The sequence below is a fragment of the Leucoraja erinacea genome, chromosome 20 (assembly GCF_028641065.1).
Source record: "Leucoraja erinacea ecotype New England chromosome 20, Leri_hhj_1, whole genome shotgun sequence".
NCBI classification, from domain to species: Eukaryota; Metazoa; Chordata; class Chondrichthyes; order Rajiformes; family Rajidae; genus Leucoraja; species Leucoraja erinaceus.
In genome coordinates, this window is record NC_073396.1 from 22,388,839 (window position 1) to 22,404,246 (window position 15,408).

General features: G+C 39.9%; 1 protein-coding gene across 2 annotated transcripts in view; it reads right to left on the reverse strand.

Annotated features, from left to right (window-relative positions):
• The window catches only part of prkar1b (protein kinase, cAMP-dependent, regulatory, type I, beta), a 101,059-nt gene that overhangs the window by 53,541 nt on the left and 32,110 nt on the right, over positions 1 to 15,408 (reverse strand). The gene's annotated exons all lie outside the window — the stretch shown is intronic.

Below are 15,408 nucleotides of genomic sequence, written 5' to 3' on the forward strand. Positions count from 1 at the left end.
AACACTTGATTGGTTACTCTTGAAGGTTTATATTCTATTTGCTGAAGCATGATGTGGGGGCAAGGCTCAACAGCCAACTTCTGATTATTTCAAAGACAAAGAAACATGAACAGTTTCATTACAGATCCATACAGACCACACGGTGCCTCAGGAAGGTCGTCAGCATCCATAAAGACTCCTCACACCCCTGTAACGGATTGTTTGAACTACTTCCCTCCGGCAAACGTTACAAGGCCTTCTACGCCCGAACCTCCAGACTCAGAAACAGCTTTATCCCCAGAGCCATAGCGGCTCTGAACCGGCCCTGCTGAGTGCCCCCCACCCCCTCTGGACTGTCTCCCTCGGATGGTCACGTTACACAGCTTATTTATTTATTTTACTTTTCTTTTACATCGGTTGGAAGCTGCATACTAAATCTCGTTGCACTGACGTGTAATGACAATAAAATATATTATTATTATTATTATTATTAAATATGGTCGCTGTGATTAATGGAGTCAAGTTTGAGACTGAATCCTGCTTCCCACTCATTGGGATGAAGCAGTATTATAGTGTAGAGGTTCTTAAATGGTCCTAGCCGAAACAAAATTAAATGCCAATCTGTTTGAAGCAAGCTCTCAAGGACTAAATTACTTTGACAAAAATGACTTTTTGCAATATTTCCCCCAGTAAATTGGAGGTAAGGCACAAACATGGGAAAGAACGATAACCAAACTGCAATTTACACCAAAACAAATAACAAGGTTTTGGCCCGAAACGTCACCTATTTCCTTCGCTCCATAGATGCTGCTGCACCCGCTGAGTTTCTCCAGCATTTTTGTGTACCAACAACTACTCAAAGTGCTTTTAAAACAAAATTTAACAAAATGCAATGTTGCAAAACTTACTTGTGATAATTTCAGAAGCAACACACACCAAATGAAGGAAAGCTGGTTGATACAGACAGAAACATTCTCCCATTATATAGGGTACAATAAGAATTTGGAAACAAATAAAATTATCTTTAAAATTAAGAAATTTATCATTGTTAATGCCAATAGCGAATAACCCTTTATTTAAACCATCTCTCATTGATAAGACATATAACCAATTGGAAAGTCTCGGAATTAGAAGGATCGGGGATATGTACGAAATGGGAAACCTACTATCATTCCAACAATTACAATTAAAATTTAAACTGAAAAACAACCAATATTTTAAATATCTTCAGATTTGCGATTTCATGAAAAAATATATACAAGGATGTCAAAAAATAACTCCTGAATTATTGGAAGAAGCAATGAATATTGAAGCTGACTCACAAAAATTAATATCATATTTATATAATAGTATTCTAAATATAGACCTACCATCGACAGAGGTACTTAGAGAAGAGTGGGAACGGGAACTAATGATTAAAAATTACGAAGGTTACATGGGAAAAGTACTTGATATATATTCACAAATGTTCGATTAATGTAAGACATAATCTAATTCAATTTAAAATTTTACATAGATTATATTATTCAAAAACAAGATTGAACAAATTTCATCCAAATATATCCGCCATTTGTGATAAATGTCTATCCCAAAATGCAACTATAACGCACTCCTTAGTTTCCTGCATAAAACTTTATAGATTTTGGAGTGATATTTTCAAAATATTTACAAAATTATTTAAGATAAGAATGGAAACTAATACTGAAATGATTATATTTGGCATAATGGAAGGGGAATAAATTGAACACATCTCAAAGTTTATTTTTTAACTATGGTTTAATAAAAGCAAAAAAATTAATACTTAAATTTTGGAAAAATACATCAATACCAACGCTTAAAATGTGGATTGCAAGTATGTTGGACACCGCACATCTTGAGGAAATGCGATTCCTCCTAATAGATAAATCAGACCAATTCATAACGAGTTGGTCTCCATTTGTCGTCTTTTTGGAATCATATTGTGCAACACAATTGTAAAAAATAACTGTTTCAGGACTGGACGAGGGTTGGTCAAGATTATGAACAATGATCTCCTTACTTTTTTTTATTTTTTTTGTTTTATTCTCTTTTTTCTATTTTCTTTTTCTCAACTTTCTTCACTCATTTGTCTTTTTTCTTTTTCTTCACACACTATATATATCTCACGTCTTTATATCCTTTACTATCTAATTTATTTTTCCTATTCTAATCTTTCTTTAATATAACAACAAAAAAAAAGCTGTACATAAAATGTATTATGAAAATATATATATTAGGCACTTTGGTGCCGTATGATTGTACTTACATCTAATAAAATAAAATATTTTTAAAAAAAAGAAACATTCTCCCACAATATGCTGAGAACATTACATCTAAATTCAATTCCAGTCAAATGTATCAATGCAATCTCACCATGACTGATTGACTTGGTACAACTATATGCAGATGACATTGGCCTTTTCATAGATTAGGATAGAGTTTAAGTACCAACTAAATAACGGCAAAAGGTTTTCCGAAAGACAATAAAGGATGTTTTGTTCTACCAAAATGCAGCATATTCTACCTATCTATAGTTGCAAATAACTAAAACATGGATTTAACCTGAACTTGCAAAATTGATAATGTATTATTGAAATCCTGAATACAGAAATATGGAAAAACTACTGATGCAATCCTAATTCAGGATTAATATAAAAAAGTACACCAAAAATTGCAATATTTTGTAAAAATGTTATCTGATTTATCTATTTTAGTGAAAGGGCCAAAGAATGTTATCAATTGTATCTCAGTAAATTGCCTCACAGCAATTCCATGGACACCACCCACTAAACGCAAGGAAGCTCAAAAGGAGATTATGAAGAACACAAAAGATATGTAATCATGCATTTAGCACTATTCTGTGGAAGTAATACAGCCGACCTGTCTAAATTGTTTGCCTGATACATTAAGATAACTAACAAAATTGGATAAAGAAAAGTTATATTCTAGAGAATGCGGCTAGATCTTATCTTCCAATGATATACTAAAATAAATTTAATTTTTTGAAAAAAATCTCACTTCTTTTAGTCTCCAGCTGGAAGGAATTTAGACTGGCAGGTATCCCCAAGGGCAATGACGTTAACCGAACAGGTATTAGGACTTAGAATATGCTCACTGACATTAACTTATCCGAGGTCGGCAAGTACAGGGGCCAGAATCTTATCTTTTAGAAGGTTTTTATTCCCCCTTTCCTTACCCAATACAAAACTCCTTTTTGCTACTCAGACTTAGGTGAACGGACACAACTTACTTAAATAATAAAACAAAACCAGAACAAAATCAGAAAATATTAGAAACACTCAGTGTGTGAGATGGCATCTGTGGAAAGAGAAACAGATTAACGTTTCGGATTGAAGACTTTTTGTCAGTGTTTCTCACTTTTTCCAGCATTTCCTGTTTTTATTTCAGATTTTGTTGCAGTTTTATTTTCATAAAATCCATGAAACTGGAATTAAATGATTTATTCAAATTACATAATAGCAAGAAATAATGATTTATGCCCATCAAGCTCATCTGCAATGACCTTTGACTTTAAGACTTGACACAGAGATATGTTCGAAATATTTTTATTTTCCCTATACAAAGCACGAAGGACGCAATGGTAGAGGAGCATGGTAAAAGAAGGCAGTTCTCTTAGTCACAAGAGCAGTTATAAGTCTAGAATCATGTTCAAACAACACTTTGGTATTCTACCATTAGAATAAAGAGAAGCACCAATATGAGTATTGGCACTGAATTGAAATATAATCAATAGACATTTTTAAGTGGGCAGGAAATAATAATGGAAAATGCTGAGACCACGGATAATAGATTTCATTTAGAAATGAGAAAATGTAAGGATTTCTATTGGAGCAGAAAGGACTAAAAACATTAATTTGAAATGTTATTTACAGCGTTCCAACTACTTGGTGCCAGTATCCTCAGATAGTGAGAATTATACATGACTGCACTACATTTTAGAGGGGAGTAAAATGCAGGATTTCACAAGGAAGCGAACAAGCATTTTGAATCGCACATGTAGTAGGTATGAGAGATTTTCCTCAAAGAATCCACTTCCAAAAAACGAATCTTCAGCCTAGCTAAGCATCCTCCACATTCAACAATACATATAATAGTTACAATAAGTGCTTTATTATATGGTTTCATTTCATTGTAGATTAAATGTCTCAGTATTAGATGTAACACACAAAGCTATGTTTCATATGACATTCAATCCACAGCCAATATTATTTTGTAAAAAGACCTGCATTTATAAATGTTTCTTCAATCATCTCAGTAGTCCCATAGCCAACATTATGACCAACATTCGCTTTTCATTGTTGTCATTTTGAAAATCCAACCTCCAATTAGTGTGTTGCAAGCTTTCACAAATAGCTATGTATCTGTTTGGATAAACATTAGTCAGTAAATCAGGGATTCTTCTTTAAAAAATTCCTGTGGAATTTTTTATATCCACCGAGCAAATGGACCTGTTTAAGAAGGAACTGCAGATGCTGGAGAATCGAAGGTTACACAAAAAAGCTGGAGAAACTCAGCGGGTGCAGCAGCATCTATGGAGCGAAGGAAATAGGCAACGTTTCGGGCCGAAACCCTTCTTCAGAGCAAATGGACCTTCTGTTTAATGTGTGATTGATATCAGTGCAGCACTCCATCTGTAGTTTTAGCTAAGATTTTGCTGCCCAGATTTTAACTTGTACCATGTTGAGTGGGCCATGGATGGTACTGTGCAAGTTGGTAGAAATTGTTCCTTTAAGGAAACACCATTCCTCTCTCAAAAGGTCCATCAAGATATACCATTATAACTAGTAGCAACCTGCACATAGAAGGGGGCATGTTGTGATGCATTCACCTTAGTTTATGATCACAAGAGTCTGTTGTACTTTCTTGCATGACCGACACGTCTTTATGGTGTTCACCCAACCACAACAATGGATATTACTTTATCAAATTTATAGGAAGAACCTTAAGCATTGCGCACTTATTAAAATGGAATAATCTGTTTTTCTCAAATAAAACGTCAGCTCGTATCAAAAACTTTGTGTAAAACTATGTTAAAATATATCAAAAATCACATATGTATCCATGTGTCCAGTTGTAACCACATTGCAATTCTTTCTCCTGACTTCTGATATGTGCTACTTCGGGCAAGGCACTGAAGAGTCGAAACAAAATTATTCTAATTCAATGAAAAAAAACTAGCTAAGTTCAACCTACTTTCAAGCATGTAGAAAGATGGAAATGCAGGTGCTGGTTTCTAAATAAAAACACAAAGTGCTGGAGTAACTCAGCAGGTCAGGCGCTGGAGAACATAGATAGGTAATGTTTCAGGTTGGGACTAGGGATGGAAGATTGCAACCTTCACGTGGTCGGCCCTGTTTCGACGAATGCAATCAACCCGGCGTGCACAATCAAATAGAACAAGTTGTCCTACAACTTTAGGTTGTGCACGCCATACGCAAGAAGAAGAAGAAGGTTGGGACTAGAGTTTGAAAAAGGGCCCTGACCTGAAACATCAACTATCCATATTCTCCAAGGATGCTGCCTGGCCTAAGTTACTCCAGCACTTTGTGTCTGCTTTCTAGCATGTTACTTTGAGATAGAAGCCAATAAATGCTTGATTAAATATGTACTGCCAGAATTAAAACATAATGTTTCTACGTAAAGCTTCTCCACTGAACAATTACGCATGTACACCCAATGCCAGTTACCAATACTGAAAAGTACTTTTTCTCCTTTTCCACAAAGTGCTTACAATGCTAGTGGTTGAGTGAGCAGTTGAGTGGTTGCAGGAAGAGCCAAAGCCAACAAATGCACTATGTTTTAAGGAGTCCATCGTGTGGTTCACTTCCCAAGGTTGCGAGTTTAATTAACCGCTGCTCAATGCTGGAAATTGGTCAAAAAACAGCTGTCTGGTCATAGTGGTATCAGTATTTTGACCCTTGGAGTGTTAAGTTAATTTTATTCTCAAATTGTTGGGTAGAGAGTTATTAGTTTAGTGGCACATTCAATCAGAAGGCAAGAAAATTCCTTGTTCATATGAGGCTCATAGACTAAAGGTTGTAAACATGGTAATGATAGAGCCAACAATAAATAGGACGAATGCAAAACAGCAGAACAATGCAAAGATTGCAGCAAATCTGAAGTAGTGCGAAGATACCACTTTAATGCAGTAGCTGAATAACCGAAGGAGGTAGAGTAAGACTGTAGGTTAATTGGCTTCTGTAAATTGTCCTTAGTGTGTAGGATAAAACTAGTGTATGGGTGATCGCAGGTCACTGGTCTTAGTGGGCAGAAGGGCCTGTTGCAACGTTGTATCTCTAAACTAAATGTTTTCATTTGGGCCATCAATGTAAAAAATCTGCCACCTTACACATCAACTCTCTATCCCAGCTGCACAATCCGAAAAGGAGAGGGAAGTACGGAAAAGTGAAAAAAGGGATTTTGTTCAGTTGTGCGGTTCATAGATTGCATGCTTCTTTCATAGAGGATGAAGCTGATCAGTACCTTCTCCATTGCTCCTACATTACTGAACTACAGTTACCAAAATATAGAAATTTCACAAAGTTTACCAGCGGCACCCATTTGTCTAGAGAGTGGTGAAGGTACACAAAAATGCTGGAGAAACTCAGCGGGTGCGAAGGAAATAGGCGACGTTTCGGGCCGAAACCTTTCTTCAGACTCTCATAAGAGAGTGTTGTCTAGAGAGTGTTGTTGGGTGCACCAGGATCAAGTTGGTATAGAACCATGTCTTCAGGGCCGGATTTATGTATAGGCTTTTCAGGCTTAACCCTAGGGCCTCGAGATCTAGGGGGGCCTCGGCAGAGCTGGATTTACCACAAGGCTTCATAGGCTGAAGCCTAGGGCCTCGAAATCTAGGGGGCCTCCGGCCAAGGCAGGACACCTGCCATTCAACTCTGAGCGGGCCCCCTCTCTCTCTCTCTCTCTCTCTCTCTGTCACTCTCCGTCTCCGCCCGCCATTCGTATATCCGTGTCGCTCTCCGCTTGCTCATCAGCCGGCACGGCAGGCCGCCTTGCACATGCACACTGCTACGGCCAGCACTTTCCCCCCCCCCCCCCCCCCCCCCCCCCGGCTGGACTTAAGCAAAAAAATGGTTCGTGGGGAAAAAAGACCTACCTTAAATTTAGTTGCATCTGGTTGGGTAACTATGGTAGGGTGAAGACTATTCCATGCTTTAATTGTGCGGGGGAATTCAATGGAGCAGCCAGCAACTCTGGATAGAAGAAATTGGGTGACGTTTTGGGTAGAGACCCTTCTTTAGACTCCCTCTGGTTTTAGTGTTTTTAGTTCAGCGTGGAAACAGGCCCTTCAGCCCACTGAGTCCACGCCGACCACCGATCACCCGTACACTAGTTCTATCCCACACATTTGCGACGTAAGTCAAGAGTCAAGAGTGTTTTATTCTCTCAAGTCCCAGTTAGAACAATGAAATCCGTACTTACAGCAGCACATCAGAATATGTAAACATAGTACTCTGTAAACAATGTTATAAATGAGAAAACAAAAAGGTGTATATTTATATACGAGTGTGTGTGTGTGTGTGTGTGTGTGTGTGTGTGTGTGTGTGTGTGTGTGTGTGTGTGTGTGTGTGTGTGTGTGTGTGTGTGTGTGTGTGTGTGTGTGTGTGTGTGTGTGTGTGTGTGTGTGTGTGTGTGTGTGTGTGTGTGTGTGTGTGTGTGTGTGTGTGTGTGTGTCGGTTGACAACAGAGGAAATAAAATAGTGAGAGCCCTGCAAGGTGTATAATATGTTTGACACTGTCAAAAGCCTTTCTTGCATATGCTGTCACAATGCACTGTAGTCTCTAAACAACCCTTCAGTAATTTTCCTTACCCTCCATTTCAGAATAATAGTGTTTTAGACTGATAACTCGACACTTGCAGTGGCAATAAATAAATAAGCGCAGCTTTCCAGCCCCTTATCTCATTGGCCACGCTCGGCTGCAAATCCGTGTCAATCTGGTGGACCATCTTCCTCTAGTCGTGGGAGTGGGGGATTGGGAGGAACCTCACAAGTGCAGCAGCCTAGGGCATCTCTTCACCTAACTCCGGCACTGCATGTCTTCCAGGTGTTCTATGGAGACCCCATCCTCCTGTATGATCCAGTTAAAGAATCAACAGCTACGGCTCAGCATCATAAACATATTATAAATTCAGGACTGAAGTGGAAGTGATCATGATTCTGGATCAAAAACAAAATAATTGAAATGTTTCCTAGATCAACTCCATTTTAGCTGGAGCTTGCTGGGTGGAGAGTTGCAGTATTGCAAGCGTGAAGATTAAGAAGGTTGCCATGATGGTACAGCCTTGCTTAAATGGTTTAATGGTGGGCCTTTGTGTAGGATCATAGCATTGCAGACACAGCGTGGTAACAAATTCCAAAGACAGTGAATCCAATATTTTTTCATAATCCATTTCAGTCAGTGAAATCAAAGGTTTTGTATGGTAGAATAAGGTGAAGTTGGTTTGGGTCTACATTTTTATTTGTGGTGTTATATGGTGCAGATTAAAATGGAAGAAATTTGCAATGCATCTCTGTAAGCCATAAGGAGTTGTTCAACCTCTGAAAAATGGTTGAGTAGAATCCTTGTGCGCACTTGGCCCACAGCAAAGAGCAGGAAAGCCTCTCTGTAATTACTGCACAGACTTGATTCCCATCATGCACACTGTCACAATTAATAGCATCTCAAGATGCTCTTCTCCTCGATGAAGGAGGAAGACATTTTGAACGTGAGCCATTTTTCAGTCTCACAGTAAGGATTTGTCTGCTCCAGATAATGAACTGTTATTTCAACTTTTTGTAGATATGAGATTGGCATATTCAGTATGCTGCAAGATTCAAACATATGCATTTAGAAACAGAGCCCCAAAGATCTTCAAGGCGATCAATACGGTCACGTTGTAGTCGTATAATTGAGTTTGTAAAGATAGCCATGTATATACAGGTGCACAACCTTTTATCCGGAGTTCCGGAAACCGACAAGCTCCGAAAACCGGACATTTTTTTCCAGGATGTCGTCTGCACACCAACGCTCGCGTTTGGCGCCAAACTTGACCCGAAACGACCCACGGTCAACCCAGGTCTGTACTACTGTAGCGGCTGCCTCCTCCCCAGAGACCGGGGAGACACTTAAACATCTGTAAATCACTGCTTAAATGTTAGTCAATTAGTTTGGAGGGCTTTTATGTGAAGGGGGGTGAAGGGGGAAACTTTAATTCTTAGTCCCCTACCTGGTCGGAGAGGCGGGGAGCGGGCAATGCCTTACCGGGTCGCCGTGCAGTAAGCTCCGGAGCGCTGTGGCAGCCGACTCCCAACATCGCGGAGTTACGGGCGTCCGGCCGCAGGCGGCGTCGGTTGGAGCGCCGACCCCGGCAACTCTACACCTGGCTGGGCGGCGCTCCAAATCCTGCGCCGCCTGCAGCCCCAGCTCCGCGATGTTGGGAGTCGGCAGCCACAGCGCTCCGGAGCTTACCGCACGGCGACCCGGTAAGGCATTGCCCGCTCCCCACTGGTATCCCAGCACTGCGACGCCGCCGACTCCCAACATCGCAGAGGCTGGGGCTGCGGGCGGCGCTGGATTTGGAGCACCGCGCAGCCAGGGGTAGAGTTGCCGGGGTCAGAGCTCCAACCAGCGCCGCCCACGACCGGACGCCCACAGCCCCAGCTCCGCGATGTTGGGAGTCGGCGGCCACAGCGCTCCGGAGCTTACTGCACGGCGACCCGGTAAGGCATTGCCCGCTCCCCGCCTCTCCGACCAGGTAGGGGACTAAGAATTAAAGTTTCCCCCTTCACCCCCCCCCCCACCCACATAAAATCCCTCCAAACCAACTGACTAACATTTAAGCAATGATTTACAATGATTCCCCGGTCTCCAGGGAGGAGGCAGCCGCTCCAGACTTTTCAAGCCGCCCGTGCTACCTACCTAATCTACGCTAAAAATCTTCCATTCGGAAATCCGAAAAATTCCGAATCCGAGAAGTGTCTGGTCCCAAGGCTTTCGGATAAATGGTTGTGCACCTGTATTGCTGGAAAAGAGTACAATAAAATATACATTCCATTGTAGGAATACAAATTTAAGTACATAGTGTTAAAATGGAATATTCAGGAGTGAAGGTGGAAGTAAAAGGAAAGTTTCCTTTTAAAATAAGGAAACAAGAACCTCTGGTTTTTAACAGGCAAATAATATCTCTGCCAGGGATAGGTAATCTACTGTTCAAAAATGATCAGTCAATTAAAAAATTCAAACTTCTTCCTCTGGCATAAAGTAAATATGTAAATATGGTCAATGGTTAGGGTCAATAAATCCATGAGAAACCCCAGTGGAAAAATGAACAGAATTGAGCAAGGATGTTTGTTTCAATATAATTATTGAAAGAGAGTAGTCAAAGGATCATGAATGAAGAAAAATGACAAATTATAAAAGTTTGTTCAGATATTCAAGGCATTCTGCTTGCGAGAAGGGTAATGTGGAACAATCAAAGCAAAATGGAACATCAACAGGTACTGAAAGAAGGGAGAATCGATAACTTTATTCAGTAGATTTTAAGACTTCAATAGCTCACAAATTAAAAAGGGATCAAATTGAAAGAGAGTACCATAGAACTGTAACTTTTAAAGGGCTACAAACATTTCAACCAAAAACTACCTTTGTTCGGATGAGGAAATTCTCTGAATGTAGATTTCAAAAGAATCAGGGAAATCGAAGTAAGTAGTTAGAAAAGACACAGAGATGCTCTGTCTGATCAGATATGTAATGTTAAAACTTGAAGTACAGAGGCCGCTCAGCCCATTGGGTTCATGCCAGCTTCCAGAGGAAGGATCCCCTCTCCTTGTTTATCTGTGCCTTTCTTTAACATGGCCACAAAACACCCTGTTTGAATCTTTTTCCATTTACCTACATAAAAAGGGGTAATTTATCTTTTAGGATGTAGGATGTAGGATTAAATATCTACTATATTTAACATATTCAGCATGCAAATACGATGATAACCTATTTCTAAAGCTTTTTCTTACCAAGTTGATTTGTACTATTTTAAGATGCACATCAAAGACTTAGAAATTGGTTAAGCAGGAAGCACCATCAAAATGATGTCCTGCTTCATTTGGCCAATGTTATCGTGTTATGTATGTGTTTTTCAAGAGATTCAGTTTGTGTCCAATTACAAAGACCTGAAGCAGTTTTGCACGTCCATAATCCATGTACAATGGAACATAAGTGAGTTTCCAGAGTAAATAGCTCAACTGAAAGCCGTCCTCCGGCTCTTTTACTCACCTACTTTTGCACTGACCCTGAACCAGTTCTTGTGTCACATGCTATCAAATTACAAGCCACAGACAAGCAAACGAGTTCCCCGTGGCTAGACGGTGGCTAAATACTTAACCAGACAATTCCTACAAATTTTAATCATCTGCTTTGCAACAACCTGTCATTCCTCTTTCATTTGCATTCAGGATCCTGAGTTACATGGCCTAATTTGGTCTTTCTTCCTTCGGTTACAAAGCAAAAACACAAAAACGAATGCTGGGAAACATGGGAGAGCAAGCAGCAATACTAACATTCTGAAGGGACAGTGGAATTTGATTGAAAAAGTCAAGCCTTTTTTTAAAGCAGATTAAGAATAGGTTTTGCAAATTCTATTATGAGAACTAATTTGTTTCCTTTACATAGGCTTTACTGGAAAAAAGATTCCAACACAAGAAAAGTTTCCATGCATCTTCGCATTTATGGAAAACTCATGTTTAGATAAAGCCCACAATTTATTGGGCTCAAAGCAGACATCCCTATTTTACCACAGGATGGTATTGCCTTACAGCCAAACTTTGCAAACATTCATATATATAAACCAAGAAGCACAGACTATCTGTTTTATTAACTTAACATGAAGCTAATTCTTGGCTTCACTGAAATGTATCTGATAAAAATAACTAGTATTTGTTGAGCACCTACCACATCCTCAGCCTATCCCAAAATGCTTCAAAGCCAAAGAGACTACTTCGGAAAGTGGTAGCCTACATACAAAAACCAGTATACAACAAGGAATAGTGAAATAAATGATCGGGAACGTGACCTTGTTTATATTAATTGAGGGATGAACTGGGAGATTTTCTATATTCTTTTCCAAATATCGCCAGACATCTTCAACATCCAGTCGGAGAAACAAGCCAATTCCTATTTATTCGCTCGTACTTAAGGCAATACCTCTGACAATGTGCCATTCCCACAACACGCTCCGATGCACAAGCAAACATTTTGCTCATTCAACCAAACCTGATGATTAAGAACCAAAAGTCCTACCGTTGAGCAAGTTTGGTACCACATCCTTCCTATCATACATTTCAACAGCCAGCCATGAATAATCCTTAACAATTGCTTATATTTAATGGTACTGCATCAGTTCTAAAATGACATGTAGACAGACTCCTGTCTGCCACCAGCAGATCCTCAAATTAGCCATCACCATTGACTTCTCTTCCACCACTCCTTTCCTCACTGTATCCCAATCCATCCTCCCCATTATGTAATTTAAATACTGTCTTAAGAAAGCACATCACAAGTAAATGTAGTAACATTAAGCTTTGCAATGAGTTGGGTCGTGGACTTCACAAGGACAACAAATAACATGGATATTTGTGGCAATGACAAAAAACTGCAATGACATTCCATATCACCCTCCGCATGGAAACATTAAGCTTTAATTAAAACTTCAGACTTTGTACAAGTCTGCATTATCAAGCTAACAATACAATTTCATATGAATTGGGATAAGGGGAACTCTCTTGTTAGTTATGTTTAGTTTAATTTAGTTTAGTTTGATTTAGTGATGCTGCGTGGAAACAGGCACTTTGGTCCCCCAAGTCCACGCCAACCATCTATCACCCGTACACAAGTTCCATGTTCCACACGCTAGGGGCAGTTTACAGAGCAAACTAACCTACAAACCTGCATGGCTTTGGAGTACAGGAGGAAACTGGAGCACCCGGGGAAAGCCCAAACAAGGGAGAACGTGCAAACACCGCACAAACAGTATCCGGGGTCTGGACCGAACCCGGTCTCCGGAGCTATGAGGCAGCAGCTCTAACACTGCTCCACTGTGCTGCCCTTTTAGCAAAAAAATATATAATGGATATTAGAACAAATGAAGTGCTGTCTGCTTTCACCTATCCACACATCTGTGTACTTACAAGGTTGGCCTCCAGGGATAATTAGGATAATGTATTGGGAGCATTTGATGACTCTGGGCCTGTACTCAATGGGGTTTAGAAGGATGAGGGGGAGAGATCTGATTGAAATCTACAAAATAATGAAAGGCCTGGATGGAGTGAATATAGAAAGGATGTTTCCAGTAATGGGAGAGTCTAGGACGTACCTTCAGAATGGAGGCGAGGAGGAATTTCTCTCGCCGGGGGCAGTGAATCTGTAGCATTCATTGCCACAGACGGCTATGGAGGTCAAGTCATTGGGCATTTTTAAAGCAAAGATGAATAGTTCTTGATTAGTAAGGGTGTCAAAGGTTACTGGAAGAAGGTTGGAGAATAGGGTTGAGAGGGAAAAAATACATTAGCCATGATCAAATGGGAGAGCAGACTAAATATGGACGGCACGGTGGTGAAGAGGTAATGTTGCTGCCTTACAGTGCCGGAGACCCGGTTTGATCCCGCCTACGGATGCTGTCTATACGGATTTTGTACGCTCTCCCCTTGACCTGCATGGGTTTTCTCAGAGATCTTCGGTTTCCTCCCACACTCCAAAGATGTACAGGTATGTACGTTAATTGGTTTGGTGTATGTGTAAAACTAAAACTAAATCTTGTGGCCGTGCATTAATGAGACTGTTGGCAAATATCACACATGCCCACAAAGCCCGTTCTAATTGCAGTAAAACCTACGTCATGAGGTGGATAGATCTGATGTCTTGTGTTGGCAAGTAATGAAATCAACAGCTACTGTGTGGCTGGAGCCGGTGTCAAGAACCTGGGTTGTCGTAAAGTTATAGCAATAAGTTGCAATAAAAGCTACATTTGGTTATGGCTAGCACTGCGGTTGGAGTCAGATTCAGAATGGGCCAGGTGTGTGGTCAATGTCAGGGTTGGGGTCAAGGTCAAAAACATGGTAGGTTTGTGGCTGAGGCTGGGAACATGGATAGCTGTGATAATTCTGCTGTTTGCAGCTTCAGTGGTAGGAATTAACTCCCAACTACCATGGATGGCGAGAAAGTCTGAAGCAAGTTACTCTACTCTGAAAGGATGCACTAAATCAGAAGCAAACTGGGCTTGCTTTGACAGGCTAAAACATACAAGCTGGAACATACAAATAAGTTCTTTCCATGCGGAGGGTGATATGGAATGTCATTGCAGTTTTTTGTCATTGCCACAAATATCCATGTTATTTGTTGTCCTTGTGAAGTCCATGACCCAATCCATTGCAAATAACAATTGTAATTATAACAGAATCTAATTTTCATGGAAGAGGTGTCCCAGTAGGTGACTTGAGAATTAAGAGTGATAAGCAGTCTGCAGTAAAAACAACTTAATTTAGAAGGATTTTTACTCTGATGTATAGAAAGAACACACCTCCCAGAGGTGCTATTCAGCCATTACACATTCCCACCCACCCCAGGTAAAAAATAGCATACAGCTGGCCCCTAATTAATTTAATAATTTCCATTTCAATACAAGCAAATGTGCTTGCAGATGTAACATTTAAAATATTTGACAATTAAGGTGGAGCTCCCTTTCTAAATTTTTATTACCAATTTTTGGATTTGGGACAATTATTTGTTTTTGAAGCGTAGTAATGTAAAATTAAGAAAATTAAAATCTTATATTTACCTTAAAACCAAGGTTAAATGCTGCCATTAGCATTAATTTGTTCAGAAACCCATAAATAAGATTTTAAATGTGCAGATGAATCTCTGCTATACCTTCTCAAATGCACTCTTATCCTTCCTGTAGAATGGCAATCAAAACTGTACATTGCGCTTCATCTCTGGCCTATCCAATGTTTTACAAAGCTGCACCATAATCTCCCTGCTCTTATATTTAGTGCTCTGGCTCATAGAGGCAAATATCCACAAAACCATATTCACCACCTCATCTACCATGAATGACTGAAAAGACTCGAAGTGCTGGGCAGTCTATGCCTACTCCTACTTATGTTTTTGTGACAGTGAGCTTTCATATTAAATATGTCCGTTTCACTAGCGATTGTCCTTTCAATTGGAGACAACCTTAACTCAAGCTTTGTAAATGCAATTTGCTGTGTTCTTCCTCCTCTTTCCAAACAATTCATTGCTTTCTTACTCTCTAGTTCAGAGTCCAAGTATCTGCTATAATTTTGTAGTTTAACAATTTTCTGCCACCAAGATCAAACTAAAATTTGTCTCCACATTGAACAA